This window comes from Thunnus thynnus, chromosome 19, assembly GCF_963924715.1.
Source record: "Thunnus thynnus chromosome 19, fThuThy2.1, whole genome shotgun sequence".
NCBI lineage: Eukaryota > Metazoa > Chordata > Actinopteri > Scombriformes > Scombridae > Thunnus > Thunnus thynnus.
In genome coordinates this window covers 9,001,386-9,016,097 of record NC_089535.1, presented here as the reverse complement: position 1 = coordinate 9,016,097, position 14,712 = coordinate 9,001,386, and the positions used below count along the sequence as shown (strand labels likewise).

Genomic DNA, 14,712 nt, shown 5'->3' with positions numbered 1-14,712 from the left:
AATACATTTTGTTTGCTTACAAGAAAACCACTTTTAATTATCACCGAAGCCTACCTAATAATAAATAAAAAAATCCATTTCTGTGTTTCCCTTCCTCGCTGTCTCACACTCTCTCCTCTGTTGCATCATGCCAGATGTTGCTGGCAATTGTAATTCAGGGTCATTTATGTATTGTTTGTCTCATGAAGTGCACAAGAATGTAGAGCTTTAGTGTGTGTGTTTGTGTACTGGGGTCTTGACTGACATTGACTGCTCCTTCTGGGCTCATAACATCCTGCCACACCTATGAAATCTCGCCCTCTATGTAAATAAATACATGCAGCTTCCCTGAGTGCACACAAATCACTTATTACGTCATTGCTGTCGATAGCACCTAACCCCCATCTTCCTGTCTGTCCAGCTCCTCATTATGTAATGGGAAAACTTGCCTTGTGGGACTTTTTGTGGCCACAGTAGTGGTTGGATAGAACGGATTGTGATTGTGTTCGTGATTCTGTGTCTGTAATTATTTGCATATCTGTGTGTGTGTGTCTGTATATGGGTAACTGAACTTCTGAGCACTGTGGGTACCAATGATTCATGTGTTTTTATCAAATGACTGCTCCTGTAACACAGCAGGGAAGCTGTTTTTTTCTTTTTTTTTTGCTGTCACTCAATGACTTCAGCCCTAAATGTGAGCAGATTGATAAAATGGCTGAAATGATTTATTACATTCGTACTCTTCTCCTCATTTCTGCTCCATGTCTCACTTGTCTCAGACAGTTTGTTCAGCACACGCTTTAATTAAATATGTTTGCATTGCATAGAATCCTATACTGTATGTTGATTGATGTTATAGACCATCCTGCTCTCCTAGGTCAGTCATGTTTTTGTAAGTTCTCATTCTGTCTATGTGTATCAGTCCTGTGATGTCCTGTCCAGGACATACCCTGCTTTTTGCCAACACAAGATAAAACATATAGAAAATGAATGGACACAATGAAACATATCAAGCTACAATTAAGATAAGACAAAGACATGACATCACCAACATAAAGCACAGGGAAAGTCCACCATGTACTTTATTTTGAAACATTCAAGGCAGTAGTATTCAAAATTATTTTCACATTTTACTTATTTGTTTAACTGTTTAGTAATATTTTTGTGAATTGTATCTCTCCTACATGATCCACAGTTGCAGGAATAAAATGCCTGTTGTTTTTTTTTTTAAATTACTAATGATTATTGTCATATTTAAAGATAGACACACCATGTGTAATTTCTGTGTAATTACAAACTCCTCCTCATGTCATATAAACACCCACATATCCACAAACACTACAGAAGACATGATCTCTATCTCCTCAATGCTAGCAGCAACCCTGGAACTGCTCCTCTGAGATATGATGAAAATAGCAAAGACTAGAAGATCAAAATTCCTCTTGAGACATGATAGTAGTAGTCATAGTAGCATTGAAAGGTGTGTTGCATATCTGCATAGACCATAGACTGTAAAAAACAATGGACATAGGACATGAAACCATGATGTCAACCATCGGTTTGTGGACTCCTGTTTGTGGACGAGAGGGTGGAGCTGACCCTAACGCTAGCAGCTAGCTTGGTTAGCTTGGTTGCCTTAAAGCAGCCACACCCTTAATTATGCATAATTTCAAGCCTTAATAAAATTTACATGGGTGATTTATATAAAAATTCACCCCCAGTACAGTTGTCATGAGCCAAAACCATTTTTTGTACCAGGCTGTCAACATGTTTATTTCTACAGTAAAGTTGGACATTTTAACATGGGGGTCTATGGGGATTGACTCACTTTTGGAGCCAGCCTCAAGTGGCCATTCGAGGAACTGCAGTTTTTGGTACTTCCACTTAAGCTTCATTTTTCAACCCCGGAGATTGCCGCTTGACACCGACACTAATTAGAGTCTTGTCATTTTGTGTAATAGTATGGACTTAAGAGTTGTATTTCTATTCCAAACACTCAGTTTATCTTGCTTTGGATTGACAGGAATAGTGTTAGAATTTCTTTGACCATATACAGTAAAGTAGTGAAGCAGTGTTATCAGCATGTCGTAAGAAGCTTTCCCTTATAACTCTGAATGGTGGCCTGTAACAGGATTCCAGAGCCCTTGATACAACCCCCCCCCCCCCCCCCCCCGTCATCTTTCCATAAAGCTGCAGCAGTGGGTACCATGGTAATTGTTGCAGGTGGGGGTGTCGAAGTGTGTATGTACATGTGTGTGTGAGAAAGATGGAGCAGAGAGCAGAATAGTGAGAGAGAGAGCGAGACATCCATCCATAAATCCAATAAAGTGATGACATTTAGAGTTATTAAATCCTGTAAACATTCCCTAGGTGGTCCGACTGTAATATCCAACCTTTTCTATTGCTTCCTCCCTTTTTCTTCTTCCTATCTCCCACCACCATCTCACTCACTTACTTACCGACATTCATTTTTTGCTCTCCCAGCCCCTAGTATCTATTATCCCTTCATATTATAAGCCATTTGACTCTCTTGCTTTCTGTCTCTGGCCCATTTTTGCTTTGCTCTCATTTGTCTCCATCCCTCTCTACATCTTCTGTCCCCTCCCCAAAATTTCCTCCTTTTCTGCTTCTCTCATAGTCATAGTTAGGTTTGGAGCTGTTGTTTGAAGCTGCAGTTCACTGGTGGATTTCTGCTACATTAAATCCAATCCATTGCTCACACATTTGTCCCTAGATCCTCTTCTCACCTCTCTCTGCCCTCTTCTACTTCATTTCATGCCACTGCACCAACAATCTCCTCCTCACCCCTGCTCTTGTTCACATTTGTCATCATTTTCTTACTCTCAAGCTTGTTATCTTCTCTTATTCTGGGGGCAAGAATGCGTTCTTTGCCACCACTTCATTTTCCTTTTTCCCCAGTCATCTCATCAATTAACAGAAAATTAATAGGATAAGATAATCGAACAATCATTTCCAGTCATTTTTCAAGCAAAAATGCCAAATATTTATGGTTCCAGCTTCTCATATGTGACCGTTTGCTGTTTCTCTTTGTCATATATGACAGTAACATTTTTAACATTCAATAGAGTAAGTGATCAATCGGGAAAATAATCTGCAGATTATTTAATTGAAAATAATTTCTCTCATACATCAGTAAATGATGTGAAATGATCATTGTGTTCTGTGTCCATTCACTTTTTATAGGCCTGGACACTGTCTAGAGAAGTAATAACTAGTGACAACAATCAAATGCCCAATTACAGATTTTTTGCCAATCTGAAGAAAAACAACAGCAGTGCTTTCATTATGTTCATTACAGCAGTATAATTAGGTAGAGGGAGAGTGCATGTTTCTCCCTCTCTTTGGCATCTTACCCCTTCTCACTATATCATTTGCAATGCATCAGCGTGATTTGGTGTAGATGACACAGAGCTCTTAAGGTAATAAAGTATGGAGTCGTATGAGTGCCGTAAAAATGAGTAAATCTGTAAAAGAATAAGAAAATAAAAGTGGAGATATAAAGAGGAATAAGTAAAAGAATAAATAAGTAAATAAAAAAATGTGGAAATATAAAGAGAAATAAATGTCACTGCTTCAAAAGTAATGTTAGTTTATTATTTATTTACATTTGTATTTGAGTTGTTCAAGTTGAAAATGACTGAAAAAATCAAATAAACTAAATAAAAGAATAAATAAATACAGAAATATAAAGGCAAATAATAAAATATAAAAGATAATTATACATTTTCACATTTATTTGTTCATTTATTTATTTATATATTTATTAATATATTTTTAAAAAGATATATTTACTTTTTTGCAGATAAATTACTCAACTTTTTTCTGTATATTTTTTAAATTTATTTATTTATTCATTTTTATATAATGTAATTTATTTATTTTTATCCCTTTATTTTTCCTTATTATGTTCCCTGTTGCTTCTGCTATTTCTTGAAGGGCCAAGCTGTCAATCAGCTGGCTTTGGGCGGGCCTTCCTGTCAAGGCTGAGTAGTTAATTCAGGCACTTATCAAATCCTGCTTTGGCGAGAACTTCTTAGCATGGACAACATGAAGTAGACGTGACACAGACTTGTGCAGTGCAGTGCAGTGCGCACTCTTCCAGATTGCACCCCACAACCTCATCAATGTCGGTATTGGTCAGTGCAGATATTTGCCCAAGACTCCCCATGACATCTTCCACCATCCTCAAAATATAGTCCAGTTCAAAACTGAGCAAGTGTTAAAAGAAATTGTTGGACAACTCTCCTTAACGGTTGTTCCACTTCCACTGCTATGATGTTTCCTTCCCTGATTCAAACCACTACCAAATTCACACTGTGCATGAACAAGTCCGCATCACATCTACTTCCTGTTGTCCGGCTAAAAAGCTCCCGCCAAAGCAACATTCATTGCGTGCAGGAATTGACTACTCAGCCTGGGCAGGAAGCAATAGGAAAAAGAATAAGGAAAAATAAAGGGACAAATATAAATAAATAAATGACATTGTATAAAAATAAATAAATAAATAAAAAATATACCAAAAAAGAGGAATTTATATGCAGTAATTAAATATTTTATATATTTTTATATATACAGAAATAAATGAACAAATAAATGTGAAAATATATGAAAATGCTCATAATTATTCTTTTATATTTTGTTATTTGTCTTTATATTTCCACATTTATTTTCTTATTCTTTTACAGATTTATTCTTTTTTTTATGGCACTCCTGTGACTCCATAACAATGTGTTGTTCTGAGCAGATTTCTTCTACCGCTGTGCATTATTAAGCTGTATCCCACACAAACAAGAATGGATTAAATGAACCCATCAATAGCATCTCAAAACTTAATGCCTCTAATTCGGTGATGATTACCAAAGCAAAGCTTCATTGCATTATCTATTTCTACTTGAGATTATAATGAGGATTTTATTAATTCAAGAGTAATGTGGTGTTCAGGTGCCTAGGCAGAGGTGGGTGTTTTGAAAAGGCTGATTTGTCCTGCTTTCATAAACAGAGTGCTCTTCCTTTGTTTCAAGGATAGAGATAGCTATTCAGTTTTGAAGTTGCAACACCAAGGCACAAGTGTGTGTGTGTATGTGTGTTTTTTCTGTTAGTGTTCTGCCATAGTCAAACAGAACTAAACTGATATCCAAGGTTAGACCTTCTGGTACATAGAGTGCTCAAAGTAGCTAAAGTAAATTAACTAACTGAGATTAAGTCAGTCTTCAGAGTGAGATTTGTTTCAGTCACTGCATGTGTTGGTTGTTCAAACACTCTCATAAAAAGAGTATCAGAACCAGCTTAATGAAAGCGGTAAGTTTTGCTGTTGAATATTGAAATGTCTGTATCAAAGTTCAAATTTCTGAAAATGTACTGAATGATCTCACTCTATCACAAAATTTGAATTCAGCGACTGAAAGTGGACATCTACCACAGCTGACAGAGGCCAGTGGAAGACATGTTGTGTCAGGGGTCCCCCAAGGTTCTATTTTTGGTCCACTTTTGTTTACTACCCATTTAAACAACCTGATGAAAATGTTCCTAATGCACAGTTTCATTTTTATGCCGACGTCATTTACTGCTATGATGCTACCCTTGCTCAATCACTTGAGTATTTGCAGTCTGCCTTTGGTGTTATAGAGTCATGGTTGATCTGCAACTTGTGTTGAATACTACAAAAACTAAACTGATGTTGTTGTCTAACGCCAGGAAGACTTAAGCTTTTCTTCCTAACATTGTAACCTTGCAGGGCAGTCAGATTGAATTAGTGTCACAGTACAAGTATCTAGGTATTTTAATTGATGATCATTTAACTTTTAAACTTCACATTGAAAACTTAGTAAGGAAACTGAAGCTTAAGCTGAGTTTTTAATTTAGAAACAAATCCTGCTTTTCCTATGTTGCCAGGAAAAAACTGGTTGAGGCTACGTTCCTTCCCTTGCTTGACTATGATGATCTGCTGTACATGCAGCTCCTGCCCAGTGCTTGTATTGGCTGGATACTGGTTACCACAGCGCTCTGAGGTTTGTCACAGGCTGCAAAGCTCTCACTCACCATTGCACCCTATATGCCAGAGTTCTGTGGCCTTCGTTGGCCTTGTGCAGACTCACTCACTGGTACATATTTATTTATAAGTCCATCCTCGGTCTGCTCCCCTCTTACCTTTGTGGGTATATCTCACTCAAAACTAGTAATTATTGTTTGCGCTCAAATGGCACCCTCTTACTGTCCATCCCTAAGTTCGCACTGAATTTGGCAAACAGGCCTTTATGTTCTCTGCCCTGCAGCCCGGAACCACACACAGACAGATTTGCAGCTAGATGAGCTGATCCTGATTAGGGCATTTAAAATATAGTGAAGGGTTTAGAGGCAAATTCAATTGGAATTTGTAATTGCTTCCTTGGCTAGATCCGTTTCCTCCTGTCTGTCTTTCTAGGCGCATGATTCTGTGAGTTGCCGCTGTATGTTTTGTTCTATGTGTTTCGATTGTTTGCTTGAATGTTGTTTGAAACACTGTTTTACTGCTATCTTGGCAAGGGCTCCATTGAAAAAGAGATCTTGTAATTTCAATGGGATTCACCTGATTAAATAAAAGTTTATTAATAATAATAATAGTAATACACCAGAAGCATATTAAGGTGATTGTATACTGTATTAAAGTATTGTTTGTACACTGAACAAATTAAGTGATGCACAAATTGTACCCCCCAAAGATCCTTTCAGATTCAGCTAACAGCTGTAAGCATAGTCCTTCCAAGAAATCGAAGAAAGCTTTGCAATTGAAGGTGCCATTATAATATGCTAATGTGCAATTAGATTTCACATAGCCTTGGTTACACTTCTCAGCACAGCATAGTAAGAAAATATTTTGCTTGTTATTTACTTCCATAAAGGGAAAATGTGCATCCCTCATCCCTGTAGTAAATAGACAGAATGTGTGAGATTTACATTGTGACAGCTGAGGTTCATGTTAGTAATCTAGGAAGCTTTGCTGTATATTACTACTCTGATCACTTTATTTTCTGCATATTTTGCAGCAGAATCATACCTGGAGCTATCTTATTGGTGTTGACACCTGCCCAGATGGTGGGTTTTGGTGGCTCAGTCAATGTTTAACCCTGCTGGGCTTTCTGTGAGCTGGGGCGAGTATGGCCAAGGGTCTCCTCTCTTTCATTCTCTCCCGGGTAATGAGCTGTAATGGATAGGGCCTTGGGCGTGACAAGAATACCGAAGGCCCCATCAAAGCAGCGCCTTGCGCATCCCTTTAGAGGACTGCTCAGTACGCATGCAAACACTCATTTACTCATTCATGCCTCTCTTTAATCTACCCTGGTTGCAGGATTTTTAGTTATTTATCATGCACAGATATTATAAATATGAGAAACTATGTAGCCTTCTTGGAGCATCATTATCTCTGTCATAGTTTCACTCTATGAAAATTAGAGGAAAAGAGGTAAAGTGTATGGTAAAAGAGTAAAGAGTCAGATACACCAGCGTTTTCAACAGGTTGATGATTTATTGGGGTGGTTGATCCCTAAAGGGGGATAATGTGCTGATGAAAAGCAATGACATATTAATCACTTGAGAACTTGCCGCAAAACATCATTGCATTCAAGAGCTAACATCCAATTAGAGAAGGAATTTTTCTAGTCGCTACAGTATGATAGCATATCAGACTTTTCAATTAATCTGCAGTTTCCAACACATCCTCATAAAAACAACTGACAATATAGGTCTAAAATTCAGACCGCCAAAAACGACTTACAGTTAGATGACGTTCCATCTAGCTGATGTCGCGATGCACCCTGGCTTTCCAAAAGCATTACAAATTGCTGTTAAAAAATAATTATGGTTAAGGTCTGGTTGGGTTTAGGCACAAAAACAACTTGGTTGGGTTTAGGGAAAGATCATGTTTTGGGTTAAAAATGATGACTTGAGCCTTTGTGATCATGGCAACAGTAAACACCACAACCTTATGGTTTTTAAAAAAAAATGTTCCGTCTCGCGGTTGGAAACATGACACTCGTAGTTGGAAATGGGACGCGAACAGTGATCTCCTAACCATCCACCCAACCCTTCTAATGAGGGAAAAATCATCTTATCAAGTCACTTTATATTGATGTCATCTGAACTGTGTCATAATTATTATAGCCACTAGTAGCTATAAAGTAAAGTAACTACAGGTAATATTTGCCAGCCTTAATTTTAGACCTATACTGTCATTTTTCTTGTGAGGACGTGCTGGCAGCTTCACTTGCATTTCCAGCTGAGCTTTGAAAGATAGAAATAATGCTTGCACAAATAAAATTTAAAAAAAGAAAATACATTTATTGGCAAATCAGTTTTGGTGGGTCATCCAAATAAATGATATATCTTAAAATTACAACACTTACATCTGAGTTTTTACTCTGACAGTATTAATGGGGCAAAAAAAAAAGTTGCAGGCAATGTAAACTAAGATTGAGAAGTAGTTTGTTTTTTGTTGTTGTTTCTGTGTCTGTTTTCTGCAAGTATATGATTCTGTGTGGAGATGGAGATGTGAGGCACTGGCTTCAAGAGATTTTGCCTTTGGGAGATACATAGTGTCACTTCTATTCTGTGAGAAGACCATGTAGAGTAATAACTATGTCATAACATGATACTAAGAGCAAAAGTAAGGTGAAATTTGCACAACATCATAATTTACTATAATTATAGCACTTGGAGGAAGGAAGGATTTTATCAGTTACCATCTGCCTATCTTGGATGTTCAGATAATATGCAAAAGGCAACCTCTTTTTTTAGATTTCAGCAGACTGATAAGTGTCACCCTCGCTTGTGTTTCTGCAGATGCAAGTCAGCAGTGACCTGGATTGCTCAATTGCACATCATAGGCAAGCTAGCTTTCCATCCAAATTTGGACCGGTCCCTCTTGAGTTTACACGGACTGATCCAAGTCACAGCTAGCTCACATTGCAGCAACAAAACACAGTCTGATGCTTCTCGCTCTGTTCGTCCAGACAGGCCAGCCTCTCTAAATGCTCTGGATGCTCTGAGTAAACGTGTGCTCAAACTGGGTAAAGGAGATCAAGGAATCACTTGACTACATGTCACACTGTATTACCTCATACAAGTCAGTGCACAATCTTTGTTCACAAGACTCCAGTTGCAAAAAAAAAAAATCATTCATTCTTTTGGAATGGCCTTCCTGTCCGTGTTAGCAATGCTGCATCATTGGAAACCTTCAAGGTGTAAAACTCATGTCTCCCCACTGTGTTTTGACTAGATCAACTGTGTTCTTAATTCTTTTTTTTTACTGCTGTTATTTTTATTCTGTATAGATATCTTAGATTGTTATGTTATAAAGACGAAACCTTGGTGTGGTAGAGCACTTGAAACTTGGATTCAGCGGTGATGAAGCTTGATGGGCTTCTGGTGTGCTTCATTATCCACCACTCACTGTGCCTTTTCCAGACGGCGCCTCATCAAGGTCAGACTGTCGTGGTGTGTGGGTGTGTCTGCATTAAGGCACAGTCAGTGTGACCCCTGTCGTTATTGAGGAAGAACAGGCTAAACTGGGATCAACTCCGCTAAATTACAGTAATACTGATATTGGTCCTGTAATCAGTATGTACTCTGTATTGCTATTTTATATTCTTTGATATTTAAATCTTTTAGTCTTATTTTATTAAGTCTTAAATGGCTCAAACATAGCCTTTTTTTCTAGGCATTAATATGACCACCACATCACACATCTATACAGTAGATAGACTCACATTCGTATAATGATTAATAACGGGCAGTGCTCGTTATTTGTCATTCTTTTTGATAAAAAACTAATACTTGCTCAGTCAGAACTATTGCGTAATATTTACCTCATATGGCTCAACGGAATTAAACTCAATTAAAAGAGAAGCTGGTGGTGTATGTGGCGTAACAGCAGCACAGCTCCGCTGGTGCAGTCTGACCTAGATAGAAACAAACATTTAAGCACCAAGGTGCCGAGCTGCCTGCTTTACCTCTCTGCCTGCTCATAGCTCGTCCTTTTAGCATGTGATTGGGTTACTTCAAAAGTCAAAAGGTGCATTCAGTTTTACCGTGTGCTCTCATGTCACTCACATTAACATTTACAAAATAACCAAAATTACATTCTTTATTGATGACTGTCATTGCACTGCAGTGAATGCTCTTCCATGGAGAACTGTAAATACAGGCACAAACACTGTAGTTAAGGAGAGATGAGACGGCTACAGACAGATCTCAGTAACCTTTTTAAAGGCTACGCTATCTGTGTACTGTCGTTGTGAGCTGGATTGCGTCTGGGTCAGACATTCATCTTTGGATGCATTTACAAACCTTCTCAAATAGCTCCCTGCACTCAAACTGCACTTGTGTCCTTTCTATGGAGCATATTTTTCAATTTAAATACATTTAATTACATTTAATAATACAGTGACAGAGTGCTTAGCATTTCACTCTTCACAAATATCTTGTACTTTACAGTAGTGCACACCTTATAGAGTAACTTGGGGCAGTGCAACAAGCTGTAGACACAACATTTACATATTACCACCTTATGAAGTTGATAATGTTGAAAGTTTTAGCAAACATTTGCACATCCATCAGATAGGGAGCAACATTAGCATCAATTTAGAGCTGTGTTTCTGGCCACCCAGCGGATCTAATTCTAATATTCACTCTCCTTGTAGCTCCGGTTTGGTCTCCACCAACTCCTTCAGCAGTTCAATGCAGCATAGAGTGGGTTTTTCAGACCTTTTTTTAGCTGAAAGAGTGTTAAGACTGAAGCAAAACAGTAAAATTGCTGGCCTTAAAACCAAACCAGTTAGTTTAAAGATGCTAAAATACTCCAATATAGAGTCGAAGGGACCTGCAGTTATTTATTAATTAACTGTTAGTGACACCTTTCACATTTTTACAGTTATTTGACCTATCATCAAAATGAAAATTTTGTTGAACTGCGGAAAGTTTTCTAGATGCGTTTATGTTCATAATTTCACTTGTGCAGATAGAGAGTATATTGTTAGACCAATACTACCTTCAGAGGTATTTGGAAAATTGTGATTAGATAGCTTTTAACATAATGAGGCTACAATGTTTAAATCTGATTTGACGGCAGCAGTTTGGATACGCTGTTCAGTACTCACTTAATTTCAATGATGGCCTAGAAATTAAAATTGAAAATGGTTTGGTCATCAAAAGGTAATGTCATAGAGCAGCCATATTTTCCTTTCATTACATTTTCATGTATGTTATGATAATTAAATCAGGATAGACTCATTCATAGATACAAAACATTGTTGGTAAAAAATTGATATCTGGGGTCCATGCCCAGCATTTAGAGATGAACCACAAGACTGGCCAGCACCACACAAAACCCGGCAGATCATCATCACTCTGATTGTAGATGGAGTCTTGATGCTGGTGGTGGCGGGGAAGGTGGTGATTGAATGTTGGCATCAGCTGCAGGAGCTGGAAGCGGCGTGCTACAAGTGCAGCTAATTGGACTGATAAAAGGGATGGTGATTAGCGATTGGCTCGTGTGTGGGAAGTGAGAGGAGTGGTAGCTTTAGGCTTACTTAATTGGATTAAGTGAACCAGAAAGGAGTTACTTCCTAGATTTTAAACTGATAGAATGATGGAGGGAAACTGTATATGTGAACGGACAGGAGCCAAGAGGCATTGCGAAGAGAAGTTATAAATGAAAAAGTCCTCCTGATAAAACCCTCATTAAGCTCAATTTTAAAAAGAGACCCTAAAAGGAGCCAGACATAACATTACAACCATTATAGTTATGGCCATGCTTCTATTAACAGTGAGAGCAGATTTTTGGCATTAAAATAATAAGCATTTCTTTCACTGTGGTATAAAAACCTTCATTGTTAAAATCAGCAGGAAGGGGGGTTTTTTTGGTTTGGTTTTTTTGACACATTTTAATAATATCAATATAATTATAACCTTTCACCTCAAATCCTGTGGAAATGGGAGTGCATACTGTGTGTTAATTGTATGTGCATACATCAATAAAGTTATTATCTACTACACACTGCAGAAAGAAAAGAAATATCTAGTCAAGAGAATGGACTGCAAATAGGGCTGAGTGTTATGGCCAAAAAATTTAATCCAATTCTTTTCAAGCTTGTGGTCGATTCAGGAGTTTATTTGTTTCCCTGCAAATTAATACAGTACATCACCCAACCCTAACTGCAAATGTGAAACATTTCTGCTGCAATTTATAAAGATATAACTCAAGTTTTGTTAGTAAATGTATTTTTTCCACAGCTAGGCTGAGCTATCACAGTTGTTTTGCATGACAGGTTTGAAACTCTCCTATGTAGTTTCAAAAAAATTCGCTCACAGATATGTGTCTCTAGAGCGAACCAATCAAAGAAAGACCTTACCTTAACAAAATGCAATACAAAAAAAAGAAACTTTTGAATACTTCAGTTGCAGGGCTCTTGCACTTGATTGCATCTGACACTGCTCTCACTGTAAGGATAAATAATTAATCTATAATCCATAACAGTCCGTGCTGAGATTACATAAAAATCGATATTTGCAGGGCATCAAGTAGCTGAGTAGTTCATACACATACCACATAACCTCAATGTCCCCAATTTTATTCCGGTTGGGAACCTTTGTTGCATCCCAGTCTTTCTCCCTACCTTTCCTGTCCATGACTCTACTATTACTATTAAATAAAGTAAAAAAGCTTTTTAAGAATAAGATGTTGTAATGTTTCAGTAAGTACAAATGCTGTTACAGATACAGTAAGTAGTTTTATTCTCAGCAGTCTTCTGAGACAGGCTGTAATGAACTTGCAATCATTGTTTGTATTTATCTACTTTACAGTCTTTACGCTTCACATCTAAGTTGTATTAATACTAACTGTACAGACAACACCTCGGGGACTAAAATGACAATACAAACCTTACGGGCTTTGTGTGAAATTATAATCACTCATCACTAGAGACGTTTAAAGCAGAACTCTTATTTATCATCTTCAGGAGGAAACAGGTGGCCAGCTGCATGCTACCGAGATACTTTTTATGATTTTGTAATTTTAAACCATACAATGTGCCCGTGACCGGTGCCTTTGTTTAGAATGGGAGTGAACTCAGAGTTCAATACTTACCATACCCTCCTCCACACTCTATTGTGTGGTCAATATGTGTATACTCACACTGGTGTGTGTGTATGTGTGTGCGTCATGTGTCCGGGAGAATATGGGGTAAGGGTGATGTCATATTTGATGACATCATTGCAGACGTGCAGGGAGTGCAGATTAGAGGCTTCTGAACTAGCTCTCCACAGCTGCCCTGCCTTATCTGTGTGTCCTGCTTGGCCTTTTATCCCCCTGTGCCAGCTCTGCCAGTGTGTACGCTCTAGAAATAGCCTCAGTCTCAACCCTACCTCCTTTGCCAGTCTACCAATCCTAGCTCAAATTGAGCATGGTAAAACCCTCCCACCCACATTCCAGCCTCACTACTACCAACCCTTTGGCTGGCCCCATCGGCCAAGTCACTTTGCCAAAGCTGAGCTCCAGCCTCATATGTACAGTCCTTTTTTCTGTCTGAGCCCCAGCATGAGTCGTAGTCTCCCAGCTGAACGGAGTCCACGCTCTGGGCCGGTTGGCACCACATGCGAACACACGCCCACTCTCCCACCGCACCCCGGTCCCAACAACAGCAGTGGCAGAAGCAGCGGTAGTAGCTGGCAGGGAAAGCAGCACACCTCGCACCAGAGTTGACAGGACAAAGAGCACAAACACACTCCCACCAGAGCAACACAAGAGAGAGGGGGGGGGGCAGGGCCAAGCTAGGCTGCACCACACACACATGCATGTGATCCCCCGCACACCATATGCAGGCTCCTCCCTGCGCAAGGAGACAGAGATGGGAGGTGCAGTCAATCACTGACAGAGGAAAGGGAGAGGTTTAGCTGGAGTTAGTGAGAGGGGGGAGAGAGACAGCAGAGGAGAAAGGGGGACAAATCATTGTCATTCCCAAATCAGAGTCAAGTGTCAGGGTACCCTTAAATTCATTCACGCGGAGTGAAGGAAAACAAACAGAAGAGAGAATAGAGTGTGTCCCATTTCAGAGACAACACAGGAAGTAGGGCATGCTCTGTGCAGGGTGAGCAAGGGAGGGTGGGAGAAAGAGAAAGGAGGAGAGGGGGCAGCAAGAGAGAGAGAGAGGGAGAGAGCACTGTAGCGCTTATTCTCCACCCCTCGCCTTAAAGCAGCAGCGGGAGGAAAGAGAGAAGGAGTCAGGGAGAGAAAGAGGAAGAGAACCACAAGTAAAGAAGAAGAGAGGCGAGCGGCAGTCTGCATCGGCAGCAGGAGGAGAAAAAAAAAATGGAGCTTTGAAAGCGCCTCTGCCCTCATCCATCCCTGCCTTTCTTTCTTTTTTTTTTTTTCTTTTTTTTTTCCTCTCTCCCCTCTTGTTCTGGCTCAGCCTTGGTTTCTCTCTCCGCCTGCCTTCGATTGTTCTGTGGAATTCTGACAATGCCTGGTGAGTGTTATTCTGCTTTTCACATGTCACTCGCTGTCCTTTGTGCGTCGGTTTGCTTGGGTTAATGCAGTGGGAGATTATGTTTTTTTTTTTGTGAATGTGCGTCCACGGATAGAAATGTGGACTCTGCGTGTAGAGGATGCTTCATTGAAACTGTTTACACTCCTCTGCCTCTGTGTGCTGTTTATACTCCAGCTGTGCTGTCCTCTTCTTCCTT

At 39.2% G+C, this 14,712-nt stretch overlaps 1 protein-coding gene across 15 annotated transcripts in view; it reads left to right on the top strand.

Annotated features, from left to right (window-relative positions):
• The window catches only part of LOC137171244 (disabled homolog 2-interacting protein-like), a 149,323-nt gene that overhangs the window by 77,018 nt on the left and 57,593 nt on the right, over nucleotides 1–14,712 (top strand). The window contains exon 1 of one of the 15 annotated variants that reach the window (XM_067575141.1): nucleotides 13,903–14,495. The exons of the other annotated variants lie outside the window; for them this stretch is intronic. The gene's annotated coding sequence lies outside the window, so the exon portion shown is untranslated. Of the gene's footprint in view, nucleotides 1–13,902; nucleotides 14,496–14,712 lie in introns of those variants that run through there. 15 annotated transcript variants of the gene reach the window in all.